The 20,274-nt window shown below is 34.9% G+C and overlaps 1 protein-coding gene across 1 annotated transcript in view; it reads right to left on the bottom strand.

The window, feature by feature from the left end:
• LOC105498385 (neuronal growth regulator 1) overlaps nt 1–20,274 on the bottom strand; it is an 895,160-nt gene that overhangs the window by 123,521 nt on the left and 751,365 nt on the right. The window lies entirely within an intron of this gene.

Here is a 20,274-nt window from a genome sequence, read left to right as displayed (position 1 = left end):
TATATAATAATCATTTGATTTAACATATTAAAGACTTGTGATTAGTACATGTAGTGCTTGACTTTGAAGCATTGATCTATATCTGTAGTGGCACATTACTTTAAGCCCAGAGTAAATCATAAGCCAAATAGCCTAAAATAATATTTTGAGACAGAGCTGAAGATATGTTAAGGAAGAAAGAATTGAATAGTGAGAAACAGAGATTAGAAAGCACCCTACTTTTTTAAATCTTTTTAAATAATGAGCATCATATTCTAAATTGCATCATAGGTTTTCTGCTATACTTTTATCTGGAAATTAATCAACTAATTATGGATAATTATAATTAATATCTGAATTCATTATATTCAGGCATATTAATTGGAATTTGAAATATATTCTGAGCTGTCTCACATTTTTTACACTCTAACAATCAGAGAATAATGGAAGCTTGATTATTTTAAATCAGGAAAAATCCCTACAAAACTTAAAATAAGTTTTGTAATAATACCACAAGTTTAGCACCTATTTTGTAGGAGCTGATTTCCCAGCTTGTAGGGAGATGTTTTTTCTCAGGTAAACATTTCCTAAGTGATGACACCAAGCTGGTAGCTCGAGACTGTGCTTTCATAGACTTTGCTTGATGCCTCCTCACTCTCATTCTTAACTTTCTTACTTTTACAGAATTATATCTGCACAATACACACAGTAATAGTACTCTCCTGTTCAAAGTAAAACAAAACACTGAATCTTTTGTTCCAAACAAGAGGATAAAGTCCAAGACATTTGGCATGACATTTATGGTACTTCCCCTATCTCGGTTGGTACCCCACCATCCACAGAGAGAGGTGGGAGTCATCCCTGTTTCACTGTCTCCCTGTCCTCAGAATCAAATCAGCAAGCAAGCCCTGATATGTTTGCCTTTTCAATAATTCTTGAATCAGTCCCATTCTCTCTTTCCTACTATCACTATCACATATGAAGTTTTCATCATTTCTTTCCAGGCATTATATAATAACCTTATCTGATGCCAGTCTTATTCATGTTAATTAGTCCTTGATCCTGAATCTCAGAGTTACATAGGAAGCCTCATAATCAGCCTATGCCTACGGGTAAGTAGACCAAGCTTACAGCAAGGAACACAAGGCCCTTCAGTAGTCCAGCCTGTCTACTATCCCAGCCTCACTGCACTTTCTGCTCAGTTTACACTCCAGAAATCATTTGAAGTTTCCCTCAAACACACCATATTCTTTTATGTCTCTGTCCCTTTGTCCACATTGAACTGTTTGTCTAGAATGACTTTTGCCTAAGCTACCAAATTGATGAATCACGTCCTCTAGAGAGACTTTTATGATATTTTTAAAGCTATATCTGAGTTTGAAGAGTGCATTGCACATATTTCTTTAATAGCACTTATTGTATTATATAAATCTGTTTTGTTTCCATGTCCCTCTCATTCATTGAAATGTGAGATTCACGAAAACAAATAGTGGTCTAATCACTTTTGCATCTCTGATGCATGGTTCAGTGTCTGACACATTCAGATGCTCAATACATTTCTGAGAACTGACAGAAACTACAGAAGGTGACTTACTCCCAACTTCCACCAGTTTCCTCACTTTTCTAAAGCTCTACCTCTATGAACCACAAATAAGTGTGTCATCCATTCATCCGTCATCCATCCATCAATCCATCCATCCATCCATCCATCCATCCATCCATCCATCCATCCATCCATCCATCCATGGGTAATCAGGTATATGCATTTGGTCTAGTCATTAAGATTTTTGAATTTCGTTTAGTAAACATACAGATAAATCACCCAACCTTCTTGCTATTGTGTGATTATTTGATAGTTGAATATTTTCACCCCTCTCTATTCCCGAATGAGTTTTATTAGAGTACACTACCACAATCTATGAGATTCCTTTTATGCTATAATTCTGTGGACTACTTAAGGGTTTTCAAAATCGTTCATTCACTCATTTATTTATTCATTTATTGAGGAAAGATAACCTATTGACAAGTGGACTTTTTTTTAAGCATAGAACTTGATGATACAATTTTAAAAGGTTGTTTATTATCCTAGTTCAATTAGCATAGGAAATGCTAGCATAAAAAACATTTTTAGAAACCTCTATTATCTATAAACTGCAAGAGAGTGAATATTGGTAGTAAATTAATTTTGGTAGAAAATTAATTTTGTTTTTTATTGTATTGTCTTCTTTTTAGATGAGTTTTTTTAAATGATGAAAGTTAGACACAACCTAATGTAAAGCAAACAGTGCTATGTAGCTTTTGTCAGGAAACTAACTTCTGTATTTACTTTTTGGTTCAAACGCTTTGCTAAGTGGTTCAGCATTTTTACTGAAATCATCTGGCATACGTGGAAGACCAGCTAAATACTAAACACTGTATTAGATAATAAAGATACAGAAATTAAATCAGTTTTTACTCCTAGTCTTCTACATTCTCTACCATTTTGACTTTTTAAGTATTTCCTTTGCTTGCTGTGGTACTCCCATTTCTTGCTAACTATGCCTGATCCATGAAGATTCTGTTCATAAATGTAAATATTTCCCCCAGGCAAAATTGTCTGATTTTTCTTTAGTCTGAAACTATAGAATATATTATATTAAGTAATGGTTAGTTACACATATGTCTGTCTCTTTTATAGATTATAAACACCTTTAAGATAATAACCTATGCTTCTAGTACCCAGTGCCTGATACAGCTGTTACTCAATAAAACTTTGCTAAATGACAAACTATATCCTTCACAGGAAATAGGAAACGGAGCTTCCTAGGGTAAGTTAAACAAAGACATTTTCTTTTTTTAATAAAATCCAGTAAACTAGCAAAGTGAAAAATTATTTGCTAAGTACATGAATCAGATAGCATTTATTCAATTTAAAGTGGAATGTGTTTACATAATGTGGTATCTTGTGGTGAATTTAAATAATTCAGTTTACAAACACTAAATTATGTTTTTTTCAAAAACAGTTCTGTTCTTGAAAATGAGGCAAACATTTGATGATATTACTATAGGCATTTCAATATTGGTTTGGATGTATACTTGCTCAGTGACCGCTGGTAAAAAAAAATTGTTTCGGTTTTTCCTTTGACTGTCAACGGGAACTAGATTGTTTCATAGACTTAAAAATGATCTTAAAACACGCATAGGTACAATTTGCTTAATAACAGCCATTTAAAAATACTGACACTGTACAAGTCCAACTGAAGAGTCTACACTGACTTTTTTTGGTTTATTTTTAGATATAGGTGAATTGTATTTTAAAACTACTTCTCCATTTGTCTAAAGACATATAAATAAAGCATGTATTTTACTATGAATAACAACAGCATTCATTTAAAGATTAAATCATTTTCAGAATAAAAATTTTTAGTTGAGGACTGCTAAAGATTATTTCTAGGGACAAAGTAAGGGCAAGTGCTAGGTGGGGTACCTGTGGTGCATTAAACAAATCTTTAATTTTTTTTTTTTTTTTTTTTTTTTTTTTTTTGAGACGGAGTCTCGCTTTGTCGCCCAGGCTGGAGTGCAGTGGCGCGATCTCGGCTCACTGCAAGCTCCGCCTCCCGGGTTCACGCCATTCTCCTGCCTCAGCCTCCCGAGTAGCTGGGACTACAGGCGCCCACAACCGCGCCCGGCTAATTTTTTGTATTTTTAGTAGAGACGGGGTTTCACCATGGTCTCGATCACCTGACCTTGTGATCCGCCCGCCTCGGCCTCCCAAAGTGCTGGGATTACAGGCGTGAGCTACCGCGCCCGGCACAAATCTTTAATTCTAATCTTCTGCCTATAGACTAAAAATGCTTAGACAAATTAATGTTTATTACATGTTTTGAATCTATATGAAGCTAAGTGAATACAGGTAGGACTACAATTTTAACTTTTTAGTTTATTAGTTTGATGCTTTAGAGATAATTATGACCTAGGAGTATAAAACCAGCATTAGGGCATTATTGTGAATTTAATCTAGATTGGGAAGTTCAGTCTTGAATTGCTGGGATCAAGGTCATAGAGTACTCGTGTAATATATTCAGACAGACAGGCTACACAAGGCAACTCAATAGATACTTTTAGGATTAATAGTTAGTTTTATTCAGAGTAGATACCCTTAAGCTCGTTTTTACTCTTTAAAATAAAAGTCCAACATAAATATTAAAATACACTTCAAAGATGATCACAAGAATGTATGTTTGTTTTTTTCAAAAAGTAAATGGAAATTGTTTAGGTAATTTAATAAAGTCATACTGGTTTAGTAAGAGATGGTAGGCATTTTTAGCTCAATGACCATTGTCCAGCACAGCAATTACCATAAAGGTCGTATGAATTTTCAAATTCACTGTATATCTCATTCATCAGAAAAACGCCCCTTACCTTTCAAACTGAGACTGAGACTGATCAAATAATAGTTTTCTTTTGTTCTTATTACATACTACATTTCATAGCCTTTTCTTGAATAATGATGTTAATAATTCAATTTTCATTCCCTTCATTTAAAACAGATTCTGACTTGTCAAGAATATATAAAGCATAAGTTATGACTTCAGAACCTTCATTTCTTCAGAACTTATGAACATAAATGATATAAATCCACTTACTTCAATCTATTTTCAGTGTGTCCAATATTTTCATAACTATATCCACTTTATCTCTGCTTTAACTCTCTGGCAGTAATATTAGGAAATATGAGATCTGTGCTGAGTTATTTTACATTCTCTTTTTCCACTTATGTAGAAGCAGTAAATGGGGTAGTTTGCAAATCTAATATTTATTATCTCCTGAATACTTTTGTGAGTATTTTCATTTACTATTGTCATTTAGATAACATTTTTTAAAGCTTTGTTTGAAACAACTGGAACTTTTAGTAGTTTGATTTTATTCTTAGAGTAAATTATTTTCCCACCTGCCTTTAATGTTCTTTTGCTTAGAGTTATATATTGCCAAATCCTTCTCCTTTGTATCTTGCTCAGCAGACTGCACATTCTTTTAAAAGCTTTTGTTTATCATTTATACCACTCTTTCAATCCTGCTATAACCACATACTCTTTAAATCCTTGCCTAACCAAACTGTTCCCTGGAGGCCTTTAACAAATTCACAATTAATGAGGGGTGAGTTTCATTTATAGCTGCATTTGTTTTTAATCTTTCAATTCAATTCAACACATATTTATTAAATTTTCCTACAATAATCATTTTTAAAAGTTTATATTATCTTTTCTTAACGATTGCAGTGCTAAGAAATTCAATTTTAGACTATTTTTCACGCATTCATAGTTTCCAAACATTTAACCCTAGCAACAAATTGACTAATTTTGGGATATAATGGCTGCTGCTGGGGATTTTAGAAGTCAACAATTAATAGGTCTCAGAGTGTTTGAAAGGCTAAACAGTCCACATTTTTACCTTTAAGCACATTAGTAAACTTTTTCCATATCTGGACATCATGAGGAGGTGTGCGGTGTGTGTGTATTTTTCCCCCAAATTTAACCTACACTTCTATCATACTGTGTACTAGGAACATTTACAGTTACTTTGTCAATATTGATTTACTCAATTTTCATAATAACTCCATGTACTAGGTGCTATCCTTACTGTACACCCGCCCCATTTGACAAATAAAAACTCTGAGTATAGAGTGGTTAAGTAACTTGACTTGAATTTTTTTCTAAGAAGCCCAACCATGGAAAGCTCTTTTGATATAAATAACATACTGAAAAATAATCTCACTATACCTATTATCAATAAAACTTTTTCCAAAAAATGAAGTCAGCAAATATGCTATTATTGAATGCCACCAGGTACCACTTCCTAAAATATTTTGCATTCTACTATTCTTTATTTGAGTAGATAAGAAAGGTGCTGTGTCCTTTTAATTTATGAGAATTTCAACCAATAATTAGGGCAATGGCCAAAAAAGGAAAGTAAGAACTTATCCAATCTTTACTTCAACCCACCAGGTGACATAGATATATGGAAATTACTTAATATCCTCATTAAACGTGATAGAGAAAAGAAGATCAAAAAGTTTACTAGCAAGGTTATGATCTCATATGAACCTGAGATTGTATTAATCTATAGGGGACAAAGGCATTAGTAGGAATCACACCTAATAAGTCTTTATAAGTTAAAAGAAAAATTAGATTCATATGATGACTGGTTCTAATTATATTAATATGACACTCAACTTTGAGAGACTGTTAACTCCTATAAAATGGGAAACTGTTATTAATCACATAACTTAAACTTTGTATGCATCAACTATAAAATAATTTTAAATAGATCACTCAATATGCTTCAGTTTGAGAGGTTATGAAAAAGTATTCTATAATTTGACCAGAAAGCGTTATATTATGAGATTCTTTAAATATATAATCATAGACTTGCTCAAACATGTTTCATTTTGGGGTGGGGGGAATTCATAATCATCTAAAGCAATTTAAAGCATTTTTGATTGATTACAATTTGAGATAGGATTTTTTTCATTTCTAAAACACTTAGTTTCTCAGATCAGCAAATCCTGTTTTAGACTAAAATTTAGTGCCATTTCTGGAATGAGAGGAGAAACAACTATTTAACTAACTTATACCTCTTTATGGGTAGGCAGCACCAACAAATCCTTTAACTCAGCAGTTACAAGAAATCCCTATGAACTTTTCAAAGTTGAATAACTTTAGCATTTCCACTTTCTTCTTCAAATAGCCAGCAGCCAACATTCAGAATGAACTGCTAAATTCCTATATAACGAGATAAAGGTTGTTTTCTAATATCAATTGCTTTTATCTCGATTTCATGTCACTCAGAAATGTTCACAGTTGAAAACAGCTTTTAAAAACACACTTATAGCAATGGCCTATCTTTTCAGAGTATTTGTGGCTGAATTAGGAACAATCTGAAAATAAAGCCCAACAACTGAAATAAGTCCTTTGACTTGATAGTTTCAAGAGACCAAAATCTCCTACTATAATATTGCAAGAGTAGACGTATAGGTTTTCCCCTAGCTATTGTTCCCTTTAGAAGCACTAAATGCCTTCTTGCTTTGTAATGATTTTATAACAATATAATACCAAACCATAGTAAACAGTTTTTTAATAGCTACTCCAAAAACCTTGTAAACTCTCTACAGCTCTGTTTGCAAAGGCATTGCAGAAGCTAATCACCTTGCAACTATTCTACAATGTGACACATATTTACTGCATATGCCCTACAGAATGAAGTCGAAGATGTAAACTTCAAATCAGGGTCAGATCACAAAATCCAACAGAAGGACATATCACAGATAGACGAGGACAAGTAACAGACATTAGAGCAGTACCGCAAGCAGGCGGCCCATAATCAACTTGGTTTATTTCTATAATGATGAGAAGGTCTTGTTTAATGGAAAAAGTACCCAGACATACTTTGAGAATGTATGTGGATACTGACCTGGACTTGTGACAGGACTAGAGGTAGTAGGTTCAATAATTTCTACAAAAAGGGAAAAGGAAAGAAAAGAAAAACATTTTGTGTATTAATCATACATAAAAGACAAACACTCATGAGACAATCAACAGTCATGCAACATATACACAGATGGTCTTTGATATGAAGACTTCCCTGACCGTGGACACAATTGACCAAAATCCAATTTTGTGAAGTTTACACAACACCCCATCACTGACTTTGATATTAGGCCATCTTTCATTCTGAGGCAACATGTAGGAGTCATTTCCACATCCTAGACTACAGCTTCAAGCTCTGCTGTGCTAAGGTTAAAGACATGCCCTTAGAGTTCCCAATCAACAGTTTACAAGGTTTCCTTGTAGTAAACTATTAAAACCTACATGTAGAATGTCTTCCTCTTAGAGAAAGGATGTCAGTTCCTTAAAAAGTCTTTCAATCATGTTGTTTCTTAATATGTTCTACAAATAAAAATCATGGATAAAGCTCAAATTGCCCCAAAATAACTTTTCAAAGACAAAATCTCAAAATTTACTAATGTACCTACCAAACTTGGCCACTTAGGGGACCAATTATGTCTGCTTTTATGTTTTTATGTAGAAGGTAAATATACACACACATGCATATACCACTATACATCTCACACATATACACACAAACATGTACATGTTTTAAATTACCTGGAATATATTTGTGTGCCTACAAGGCACTGTTGGCTATGTCTCAGGCAAATCAAAGGATATCTGTGTCAGTGGAATATCAATATAATTTTCCAGCAAGTATCTAACAAATAAATTCTATGGTGTTTTAAACAATGTATATAGTTATATTTAAGATTTCTATTTTTAAACTTATCTTTTTAAAAGAACTGTTTCTTTTGAAATGTTAAATGATGGTGATATTGAAAGTAGCAGTGATACAAAGACTAAACACCATCACTGGCAATCCTGAAGGATATTAACAATTTCTCTTAAGGAATAAAGTAAATACCAGAAAAACATTGCATTTTTGAGAAACTCTAATGTAGTAGCCTGAAATCCTTAATTCAGCTCTCATTTCACATAGATAATCTACTTTTTAACTTAGTTGATAATGTAATTCTGTAATAGTAAGAAAACCAGATTAGATTCTTAAAACTTCACACAGCAAGTGTGGCAGTGGGAGGTAAAAGCAAAGATTTTTATGTAAAATCTTGCCTCTGGCACTCTCCTCTGTTCAACTATGTTCCCATGACATACAAGAGATGTTGCAAAGCAAAAAACATACAAACAAACAAAACTACAACCCTTCCTTCTTTAAAAAAAGTATTTCCAGTCCCTTTGGAACTCTTGGTTTTTCTCTGAAAAGGCAGTGGCAATGACCAATTCCAGTTAATAGTGAACTCACATTCCTTCCTTTTTTAGTCGAACTATTGGTTTGAGTAATAAAACCCTAGTTTAGCAGTAGTTATAAAGTGAGCTGTCCAAAAGACATCTTTTGTGGGTATGTGGGAGACTAAGTTTACATGTGTCCCATTCTGCAGGGCTGATTCTTTGGACCCTTTTCTGACTGTTCTGGGCCATGGATCATGCAAGATAGCCTAGCTGACAGCTGACAGGATCATAGCCTAAGTCACAACAGATCTGGCATGAAATAATATACTTTTGAAGAAAGGTATTCTCAAATGGAAAATAATTAATTGGATAACAGGCTGCAATTAAAAATTCAAAAGTCCAGTCATCTATCAGACATTGTGATTTGTTGTTATTGAGAAGTAGAACCTTACTAAGGCAAGTCTGTATTAGACTACTTAACGATATGAGAATTGTTCCATTTTCCATTTGCAAGGATAGCAATTATTACATTCACAAATAATATTTAAATTCCTTGTATGTGTTAAGCAATATTCTACGAGCTGAAATCATAGGTGCCAATAAAACAGTTAGAAATGCCAGGCCTCATGGAGCTTACTGACTATAAAATGTCAGGTTTCAAAACATTAGAACATTCTTATCCCCACATTTCATTATTTATAAAAATTTAACAAAATTTTAAACAAAAAAATTTTATCAGAGAAATGATGTTCTAATGAACACTGTTCTTTTGGTGGGCTAGCAATAGTCTCTTAAAATTTTTTTGTGACTATTACACTTTTATTTTTAAAAATGAACTTCAAAATAATTAAAATTTATGTTAAATTAGTTTAATGCTATATAATACATCTTAATTTATACTTAAGAGTGTGTACTCAAATGAAAACATTCTGTAATTCAAAAAAATGAAAGCATAAAATGGCTTGAAAGGTTGAAGCTTAATCAGAATATTTATTCATGGGAAAACTAAATTTAATGGGACAGTGAATAGGCTTTTCTATGTTCAGTAACTTGGACGTGTGATCTTCAATTTCCTCGACTGTTTGGCTCCCATTGTTTTCAATTTCTAATGCTGATTTGAGAGTGCATTGAAAAAGACGGGTGGCATACAACTACAACTTCATCTCAATAAAAAGATGGTAGAAACAAATAGCTATCCCAATGAACGAAGCTCTTCTTTGTGCTTGCTTATGTAGAGCTAAATTGCTTATGTAAAGCCACATTGTCTCATAGAAAGGCTTTTAAAAGAACACAGGAATTTACTTCATAAAAAATTATGTTGCATGCAGGATCCACTCTATAATTCCAGCTTCACAGTCAAACCAAGATTTTTTCCCCACATAGGCCAAGATAAAGTAGAATTCCTGGTGAGGTAATTTTATGTAACACAAGAACTGAGAATAGAGATGTTGGTTGAATTGGAGATTCAGGGTTGCACACAGGGCTAGATGAGGATGAAGCGGAAGAGAAACCAAAGTGAGATCAAAACAAAGAGATTGGGAAAAGCTGGTGCTACAGGCATTAGATGATGAATCAGCTAGGTTGCTTGATGTGAGATAGTTCAGTGAGTTAGAAAGGACTCAGATAAAACAGGGATGAGATCTTAAACCTAACCAATTGTTTCACTGCATGGTAGAAAGGAAGTTAATGAATCTTTCCAACCCCCAGTGTTATCATTTATCTAATCTGGATAACAGTTCCTATTTTGTAGGGTTTGGAAGGATTAAAGATACTGTACTTTATATAAACAACCAAGTGACAGTGAGTAGCAGTAGTCGTTTGTTATTACTGCTTATAGAAGTGAATGGAAAAATTTGCATATGAAACAATGAAGAAGAAATTAAGTAGAGTATTAGACTCAAGGGAAAATTTAACCTTACCAAGTAGAAGCAAAGAAGAATGGCATGAGTAAGGAAACTATATAAATAACAAAATTCTACCTACGATGTAGACATTGATTTTTTCCAACTATAACATGGTGAATATATTGTGTTTTAGGGTAATTATTTGCACCATGGTTTGCATATGGTATGTTTTGCTTCACCAAGTTCCATGTTGAAATTTGATGTACAGTGATGGAGGTGGAGCATGGTGGGAAGTGTTTGGGTTATGGAAGTGGATCCCTCATGAATGGCTTGACGTAATTATCTCAGGAGTGAGTGAGTTTTCGCTATTCCTACAAGAAGTGGTTGTTGAAAAGAGCCTGGAAGCTTATGCCTGCTCCCTTTTGCCACGTGATCCCTTCACACACTGGGTCCCTTTCGCCTTCTGCCATGAGTGGAAGCAACTTGAGACCCTCATAAATGCAGATGCTGGTACCATTCTTCTTGCACAGCCTGCAGAACCATGAGCCAAATAAACCTCTTTTCTTTGTAAATTATCTAGCCACAGGTAGTCCTTTACAGCAACATAAGTGGACTAGGACAATTTGGGAGTCATATTTGTTGCTAGAAGATAACTATAGAATCCAGAGTATTTTTAACAGTTCTGATTCATGTAAAAGTTTAGAGTATAAATTTATAGATCAAAATCTTAAAATTTTTGTGAAGGACAAATGCACTCCTAAAATGGGAATTTTGTGCCAAATTACAGGCAAGTATTTTTAACACATACAAGAAATATTTAAAATTAAACTTTCTCCCTTTATATCCCTAAACAGATCAGAATGATCCCACTGGCTTAATATAGTCAAGCTCTTTTGTAAAAGAAAATAATGATATTTTATTACTTAGAAAATACAGTGCAGGTAATAGTTGAAACTAACTTGAGCCAATAAATCTGCTATAGATTTCCTTACACTATTCAGAGTTCATTGATTCAGTATTTCAGAAACTACTTATTGAACATGAACAGCTGTTGTAACAAGTCATTATTATAACTACATTAATTACAATTCTGGGAATTATCAAACTCCTACCATGTAGCAAACACAGTCCTAAATGTTTTACGTATGTTTTACATAACTAAATATTTTACATAACTCATTTACTCCCCTCAGCAACTCTATGAGGTAGATACTAGCATTAATTCCCCTTTTACAAATAAGATAATGGAGCACAGAGAGGTTAAATATCTTGTCCATAGTCACACATGTAATGAGGAGTAGAGATGAGAGAAATACTATGCTAGGATGTCTCAGCATCCCATTCTCTACCTTCCAGAAGAGATATCTTATTGATATTCATTATATCTATAATTACTTAAATGGAGACATTCCTATGCAAGGGATCATATAAGACTTCAATACTAGTAGCTTCCTCAATAATAGGGTCTTTTTATTAAAGGTAGCTAATAAGTGAATAGTTTTTGTCACCAAAACTGGAGGAGAGGAAAATTCAATGTTAATTCCTGGAGATTTCTATCATAATGGACTTTGCAGGAGAAAAGAGTTTACACACAATTTTCCAATCTTGTTCTCACATTTTAAACCAACACCGAATATAGCTATCTGCTTCTGTATAAGCCCTGATGCCATAGAGGGACACCTCGTCTGATAGTTCAGAGGATGTTAGCGTAACAGAATTACACGATTAAATAAGCATCATGAACTTGTAAACCTCTATTCTGTTAAAACTGTAGTTTAACCATAAATTACTTATCTTTCAAGAACTTTGTTGTTTTTATATTGATTGGTTTTTGAGTTCCTGTTTTGTCGTTGGAGTCACTAACTTGTAAGCAGTGAAATATTCTTCATGAGGTGCCAAGTAGGCTTTTCTGATGAGCAACAGCAAAGGTCCTCAGTGAGATTTTCTTATGGGTCTCATTATGTGGAGAGTCAGAGTGGGCATGCCAAGGCTAATGGTGGAATATATCACTGTGGGCTACTGCATTACTGTGGGGAATGGCCTTAGCAAAGGGATAGTTTTAATTGTACATAAAACAGAGGTGAAGACAAGTTCACCAAGACAGACATTTTCAATAGTTATGTGGGAAAATAAGGTATCATGTAAAATAAGATTTTACTTCTTTAGTAAATGTAATTTTGGCCAGATAGAAGGAAATTCTATTAAAACAAGATATTGAGGAAACAATGTGTTACAAGAAGGAAACATTTGTAATGGCCCTCTCTATAGACCACATTAATTATTGTTTTATAACTCTGCACACACAATATATTATTAAAATTGTTCAGTATCAAACCATTTCATTTCTATGTATTTTGGAAGGTTACATTTGGTTTCTAGGTTGTTATTTTATCTTTGTGTTATTATACAGTAGAGGTGTGTGTGAGTTATCTTTTAGACTGTTGAGAGATAACATGATTATGTTATTGAGACACAGCAGAAATTAATCCTTTTGGTTGCCATGGTTTCATCTGAAAGCTCTGACTCCCAATCATTGTGGAATGGAAGCAATGTCATTTTCACAGTAGAATGAGAGTGGGTTGCCCTGGAATGACCAAGGTTAGTGCTGATGAAGCCTCAGAAGACAAACTGTGAGCTAAGTTAGACACAGAAGGCAAAGAAGATGACCCTTACTTTTCACCTTTATGAGAAGGCCCATAAAGTAAACGTCAAGTCTCTTAGAGCACTGGAATAGCAGAGACTTTGTGCATGGAGTACAATTTAGAAATCACACTTTTGCCCTAAGCAGAAGAAATGCATGATCTGTGAGCATTCATGTATTTATAGCTAACATCAGAGGCCACAAGTTATGACTGTCTAATACAGACAGCACTGTCCTGGCAGTCAGAAGACTCAGATTCTATCCCATCTGTTGATCTTAGGTGTGTGACTCTAAGCGAAGCTCTGGCTTTCACTTTTCTTATATATTACTAATAGCTTATGATAGTTGGTTCAAATGCTTCACTAGGTTACTTTTGTTTCCATCACATGGTTATTGTTAAAGGATGGTTTAGCACAGTGGTTAATAATAGAGTTTCTGGAGGAAACTTACTTAGCATCACATCCTGGCTCCAATACTTAGAAGCCACTCATTTTCTCTAAGTTTGTGCATTTATTCAATGGAGATAATGATGATATCTACCACTCAACATTGTAGTGAGGTTGAATGAGACAATGCGTACAAATCACTTAGCACAGTGACTGCCTAGCAAATAAGCATCACTCTATAAATGTTAGCTTATGTTCCGTTTGAAATTACTTTAAAATCATCACAGCATTATGAATATTTCATCTTATAAGTGACTATCATATAATTCAGCTTTAAAAGTAATTTTTTTCCTCCAGAAAACCATTTCTATTAATCTATTAAATGGATTGCAAAATAATATTTCTGAATGTTTGCAAAGGAAACCTACAAAGGAAAACATTAGCTGTACTCGGCAATCAAAATTTCACTATGACTTAACAAATGCGCAAGATAGACTGCATTTATTTTGCAGAAGAAGTTTTTGTCCCTACATGAAGCTATTGTTTGGAGGTGTTTGAGTAGGTGTGTGCACATGATGGAGTAAAGGAAGATTCACAGAGGGCTAAGGATTACAGTGTTCCTATAAGTATCTCTATATGCATATGCCACCAGTATTCTTTCGAAGAAAAAGTCCAATGTCAAAACTAAGAAAACATGCGTGTTTATTATCATCCTGGTAAGTATCCCAAGACAGTATAAATATTGCCATACTTAATAGGTCAAAACTACTTTGAATGTAAAAACATCCTCTCAGTTAATCAAAAGCCAATTCTGTTTTGAGTTAGAAAAACATCACCTGTAGTAAAAAAGAAGTACTAATAACAACTGGTGCATTTCTATGCTTAATAAAATTAATAAAATAACTTTATACTTATATTCAAAGTTACTCCAATATATTTTCCTACCAGATGAGATTTGAAAGAACAATTTGGAAGTATTTTGGTCCAAACTATGAATTACAGCCAACCGAAATGTTTATCCCAGACTTATAGGAATGTTTCTATTTACTTCAGTAAATAGAGCATTAAGTCAAAAGCGCATTGAAGAACTTTGGGTTTTAGTGAATATTTCATACAGCGCTCTGAGGCTAAAGACTGACTTTCATCATTGTATAGATACTAATCTCTGGAAAAGATCTGATGAGAGTGTGGTATTATTTTCTTCCATTATCACAGAAGAATAAATGTCTTAGTTTTCAGCAAACTCACTTGGTTTTCTCTCTAATACAAATTAGAATGTAAATAAAAATAAAGGGAATGTGGTCGAGGATACAAGATTCCAAAAGAAACTGATAGGTTTATAAAAGTCCATTGTATTGATGCCATGCAAAGAAAGACAGGGCCTAGACACCTGGTAATTAAGAGTTGGACTGTTTATTTCCTTATATCTAGAAAACCCTCATTACTCACAGGAACTGAATTGCAACCTGTTAGCTCTTTACAATTCTTCCTCATGTATGATTATAGAGAGGAATGGCTTTTAGTTATTGCTTCTTTTTTTTTTTTTTTTTTTTTTTGGCTGGAGTTTTGACAGATTTCCAAGGGGTTGGCAAAAGACCCGATGCTTTGAAATACCCATTCCACAGATTCAACACATTACTCATCAATTTGACATGCTGAATCTAAAAGGGGATTTGGCAAATTCATATAGACACTCTTATGAAGACTTAGTCATGTGAGGTATGTCGTTAATGCTTGGAATCTGTATCAGGTTGTTACTGTATTGTTATAAAGAGATACCTGAGACTGGGTAATTTTTAAAGAAAAGAGGTTTAATTGGCTTATGGTTCTGCAGGTTATACAGGAAGCATGGCACTGGCATCTGCTTGGATTCTAGGGAGGCCTCAAGGATCTTTTATTTAGGGTGGAAGCCAAAACGGGAGCAGACACATCACATGGTGAGAACGGGAGCAAAGGAGAGAGAGTGAAGGTCGGGGAGCCACACACTTTTAGAAGACAAGATCTCATGAGAACTCACTCACTATTGCAAAGACAGCACCAAGCCATGAGGGATCCGCCCCCGTGACCCAAACACTTCCCACCCAGCCTGAACTCCAGCATTGGGAATTACAATTCAACATGAGATTTAAGCGGGGACATATATATGTGTGTGTGTGTGTGTGTGTGTGTGTGTGTGTGTGTGTGTGTGTGTGTGTACATATATAAAATAACCAAGATGAGAGATCTAGCACAGTGACTGGCATATACAGGGAGATACCAATTTTTGTATCTCTCATTTCTGATCTGGGTCCACAATTTCCGACATAATAGAAGAAAGCCCTTAATTTCTAGCCATCCTTAGGCCTCATTTGAGCAGTACATTTTAGACGACTGACAAATAAAGAAGTTGAAAATGAGTAATAAAAAGGCAGCTTGAGGGTGGAAGACAGATATCGCTGGAGTATTGGCTTTACATTTTGGGGATATATAAATAGTAAGTTGAGCTGCTGAGCAGCATGAAATGGTCTACAATGGCAAACTCTCTGACAGCGAAGGATGCTATAGGACATGCGTTATAGGCACTAAAGGAAGTTTCATCTCATGCAGTTTCTGTAAGTCAGGTGAGTAAGGATAGATTCCACATGGAACAGCAGGAACAGAACGGACTGTCAGAATATGTGCTACTACAGTTGTCTCAGCGCTGTACTTGAAGCAATGTAGCAACAATACAGCTTTCTGGGAAACCAACGCCAGCAGAAAAGCAGGCCTGCCAAAGGTCAGCTGTACTATTGTCTCAGCTAAGAAAAAATACCAAAGGCCAGGAGCAAAGCCATGAAGGGTGACCACGGAGGCTTTCCTACAGAAGAGCTGCTTGATCATTGCCACATTGACAAATCAGATTATTCTGGACTTATTTATTCCTTTTTATATACACCTTTTCAGTGTATTCCATTTTCCTGACACTATTCTAAGTGCTGTTGATACAAGAGTGAATAAGAAATTCTCTGTAAAATGTACTGTAAGGGAGACCTTAAATAAAAACAACAAAACAATTACATAATTGACACTATTGCTGGGAAATATGGTAGGAACTATGAAAAATAAGTCCTGGTGGTAGGAACTGTGAAAAATAAGTTCAAGGTACTTCTATGATAACAGTATGGTAGGAACTATGAAAAATAAGTGCAATGTGCTTCAGAAGCATGAAGCAGGGGAACCTCTCATGGTCAAGGTGTTGGAAAAAACCTCTCTGAGAACCGCCGTAGTAAACCTTAGTTTCCATATTCAAATCATATGCTCTGTCCAGGCTGGTGACAGACAACACCAGAAGGGGAAGTCGATGGATTCTTTGCTGGTACGAGCTTGTTGACAAGTTTAGCAACGGCACAGTCTGTACTAGGCCACGCTGTTAAGAATATGAGATGTTGACAGGGCATAAACAGCGAGGTACTAAGGTAAATGATTCAAGCTAGAGGCAGAGGATGTTACAGCCTGGTGACATTTTAGAAGGTATTCTGATTCCATCACTTCCTCTTATAGAGAAGGAAAACGAAGCCCCAGCAGATACAGTGATATGCCCAAATCATACAGCCAGTATTCTGCAGGGATGGAATTAGAAGTCTGACCTTTTCACTCCCAGTCGAGTGACAATGAAGAAGAAAATCTTTGCAATGTTTCACCACAATAACATTACTCTAACTATGACAAATCAGAAAGAGCCACGTGGTTTCAGCAATATGCCAGGGCAGGTGGTATCATAATGTCACTCCTATGATAACATTTGCTCCTCATAACTCCATGATGCAATGAGAGCAAGTGAATAAAGATCAAGAGCTCCACAAGCAATTTTTCCTGAGCCAACCAATTCTGGAGCACATTTAACTTTGGAAAATTTGCCACTCTCTCTCAGACTGACCTGAACAAGTACAATTGTGTGTACGTATATATAGCAGAACATAAGGTGAATACATACATACACATACATATGTGTGTGTATGTGATATATAAGTATGTACATATGACATGAAAAGCCACTTTTGCTTATGTAGGTCCTGTCTTTCTCAGTAGACTGTAAGCTTCAAAAAGTCAGGAACTGTTTTACTATTTTATTCTCAATAACTGAAACAGTCTTGGCAAATGGTAGGTACTCAGTAAATATTTACTAGATAAATGAAAAAACACATGTACAATTGCAAATATGTATGTTTTGGTGTGGACATTTGTACATACTTACATATGTGCTTGTGACAATCCCCCAAAATCTGCTGGAACAGGAGGATTCATGGAGAGTAGTGACTCACACGTCCCAGTGAAACATTTTTATAGTTGAAATCAGATCTCAAGATGGTAAGAGTTCTATTACGAAGTGCCAATGAAAGTCTCAGCTTGATCTACATATAAAATCTTTCTTAAAAAGTTAAAGCAATTTCTATTATGCAAATTGAAATAGTAGAGTCTGACCAAGATATGTGCTTCCCTGACCATAATTTTAAATGTTTTATTCTCCCGCTATTTAGTTACAAAACGATTCCTTATCAATGGAAAGAAAGATAATGTGGGAGGGCATAATGAGTTGGACATAAGTGTGTCCTAATTGCACAATTCACTGTACATACATAAAAGAAATATGTGATTTCAGTAAAGTTTGATTTTAGAGAACAAACTGGTATCATACTCAACACATCTAGGTTTTGCTTGGTCTAGATCTTCCAGTAGATATTAATATAAAGACCTTTAATAGTCCCCTTAAATTTATCCGTTTGAGAAAAATCTCAGTTATGACCACTTGTACCAAATTACATCTTTCAGTGAAGACAGTGATTCTTATGCACACAACATTAAACTCTTGGGAAATGAATCCAGGAAAAAGCACTAAGTGGTTAAGTTGGATAGAATGTTTAGCCTTTAAAATCATACGAGGTTTTAGGCCTTATATGAAGTAAAAACAGTTTTTTTTTTTTTAACATTATTTGTTTGCTTGACTTCCCTGGTCCCCTGCAGTTGTGTATGAGGAAGATGAATTCATTGAGGCAACTGCCGGAAACCAACCTTATCTAGATATTGCCTTGCAAAATGCAGTTACTTTTGAGATTTTCTCTAACCTGTAGGCTTTCCGTTCCATCCAGCTCACTAAATATTTCAACTATTTGCTGAAATAGTATATGTTTTAAGTAATATCTGTTCATTGTTTATTTATCTAAATCATTTAAGTAGTATATTTTTTTGTTAAGTTAATATTAGTTTTGCATCAAAAGTGTCTAGGGGCAAGGGTGATAGGAGAAAAAACATATTTTTGATGAAGCTGGAAACCTTGGGTTTGGGAACAGGTACTGTCATTTACTAGTTTGGTAATTTTGGTCTAGTCACAAATGCTTTGAGTTTCACTTTTTCACTCAAAACTTAGATTGTGAGAAAATCTAAGTAATATCTGCCTATTTTATCTCACAGTGGTGACATTGAGTACATTAAATACTTTCTCTGGGCTACAGTTTACTAACCTATAAAAGAGGGAAAACAATAACTTGACTCATGAGGTGATTGTGAAAATGAAGTAATTTTTGTAAAGATTTTAGTAATTTTAGTAAAGATCTTAGTGGCTGGCACATAAAAGACATTTTAATGTTAGTAGTTATTATTAATGTAACTTCAACAGATTATATACACATTATGTATTAGACAGTATAATTATTATCTCCTGTCTGACAGCCCAGTGTAGGAGATTGTTGGGGGGATGGGGGAGAGGCAGTCTCAGTAGCTATGGATGAAATGGTATCATTGAGAATCGTTTATAATTCCACTGAGGTTCAATTTACTTTGTAAGAATACAGCAGGTCCAGTGGAAAGAATGGAAACTTGGAAATCTACCCCAGTTCTGGTTCTGTGGATTGTTAATTATGCAGCCTTGAGCAACTTAATCTAAACTCTTTCTGGGCTCTTTCCTCCACTAAAACTGAGATGTGAATTCAGGTTTCCTGGCTGCCTGGGCAGGTCTCTTGCTTTAGCAGCTGATTGGCTGCTGGCTCAATGAAGCATCTCATTCATTATTTCATGCCAGAAAGACTATTAATTATTATATGCTGAGTGCTGTGTTAGATGACTGAGAGATAACAGCCTGCTCCCAACCAAAAAAAAAAAAAACACCAAAAAACAACCAGAAAACAGAAACAAAAACAAAAACCCCAAAGAACTGCCCCAATGAAGCCCTTCATCTAGTAGTTGGGGAGTGGTGTGGGATACAAGGTCCCATGCTGGATTTAGAGAACAAGTAAGTCCCAAATTTGAAATTTAGGATCTGTTTGTCTGCCTTTGACCAGCCCCACAGAAGGAACAAGGGGTGCTTTACGCTTCTTAAAGGCAACCTACATACCCCTCCTTTTTTAGGGGTTTTTCTGGCTTTCATAGCAACTTCCAAATAGGTTTTGTGGGCAAGAAATGCTCTCCTGAACTTCCCTAGCTTCATGGTGATTAAACTCCTTTGGAAGCCAATGCCTTTTGCTGATTTCAGTGTGTCAATATCCTTTTAAAAATCCAGTCTTGTAGGCTGCCCACCGTCTTCTATATCTTCTGTCTTTCTATCTCTGTCTATTGTGCTGTCTGACTCTGTCTCTCTCTGTCACCTTCTTGAGCCATATTCTTAACTCTTCCTTTTTTTAGCTGTGTGAGGACTG

The sequence above is a fragment of the Macaca nemestrina genome, chromosome 1, assembly GCF_043159975.1.
Source record: "Macaca nemestrina isolate mMacNem1 chromosome 1, mMacNem.hap1, whole genome shotgun sequence".
In the NCBI taxonomy this organism is placed as follows: Eukaryota; Metazoa; Chordata; class Mammalia; order Primates; family Cercopithecidae; genus Macaca; species Macaca nemestrina.
Note: the sequence above shows the minus strand (reverse complement) of the source record. Positions and strands in the feature narration are given on the sequence as shown.